The sequence below is a fragment of the Sinocyclocheilus anshuiensis genome, unplaced genomic scaffold (genome assembly GCF_001515605.1).
Source record: "Sinocyclocheilus anshuiensis isolate Anshui unplaced genomic scaffold, SAMN03320099.WGS_v1.1 scaffold3256, whole genome shotgun sequence".
Classification (NCBI taxonomy): domain Eukaryota; kingdom Metazoa; phylum Chordata; class Actinopteri; order Cypriniformes; family Cyprinidae; genus Sinocyclocheilus; species Sinocyclocheilus anshuiensis.
Window position 1 is genome coordinate 50,916 of NW_015552819.1, and position 1,065 is coordinate 51,980.

Sequence of the window (1,065 nt, forward strand, 5' to 3'; positions counted from 1 at the left end):
CTCTCTGGGCTAAACTCGGGGACTGGAACCCTCTCTTTACTGGGCTGGGAAACGGGAGCCCACTCAGGGCTGGATGGGACCAGCAGGAACGAAGGAGAGAGGAGAGGGGGCAAGTCGGCTTCCAGCTCTGTTTGCCAGTCTATAAGGTCCCCCTCGAAGTCCAGCAGTCCCAGCTGTATAATCAGCTCACCCTCAGCCGCGGTGCAGTGGGCGGAGCTCCACTCCGCGCTCTCTGTGTCCACGGCATTCTCCCTCGTGGCGGGCTCTGTTGCCTGCTCTCGCACCTTGACTGACGTCACTTGCAGCACCGGCTCCGCGGCGATCCGTTGCTCTGTCGCTCCATGCGCCAATGGCTCATTGGCCGCGGCGAGCTCGGGCTCTCCGTCAGCATGTCGTCCGGATAGCTGGTGAGTTCGGCGAGGGCCAGAAACAGTCTGGTATGGCCCTCGAGCGATTTTTCCCCCTGCTCCAGCAGGAGGAGGAGGTATTCAGGGCAGGCGAGGGGATCCATAAGGGCACAACGGAAACAAAAAACACTGGGTAAAAACGGAAACAAAAACGGAGGGAACACACGGAGGTTACTGTTTTGGTCTGGTATCACGAACCGCTACTGTGAGGAGCACGGAGCGAGGAACGAGGAGACGTGGCGTAAACTTCAAACAAATGGACTTTAATTGACATCAAAGGAACCAGGAACACACACATAGCGGGGAAAGACGATGTTCAATACCAGACAACGAGACTATGAACAGGACTCACTTTAAATACACAAGACTTGATGAGGGGATGATGAGACACACCTGGAACTAATTAGCAATTAATACATGGGGACGCCTTTCCGCTGTCATCAGCATCATAAATCCTTTTTTTTACTTTTTTTTGTCGTAAAGCCTATTTTGTTATTTTATTTTATTTTATTTTAAATGTGTGTACATTTATGACACTTTACTTTGTATTATATTACCTGCATCACTATACAAAAAAACTAGTTAACGCTGCTGCTGTGAGAGTGCCTTTCTCTCTATTTTTTCCTCTTTTTGAAAGTCGTGAAAACACTATTGTGTG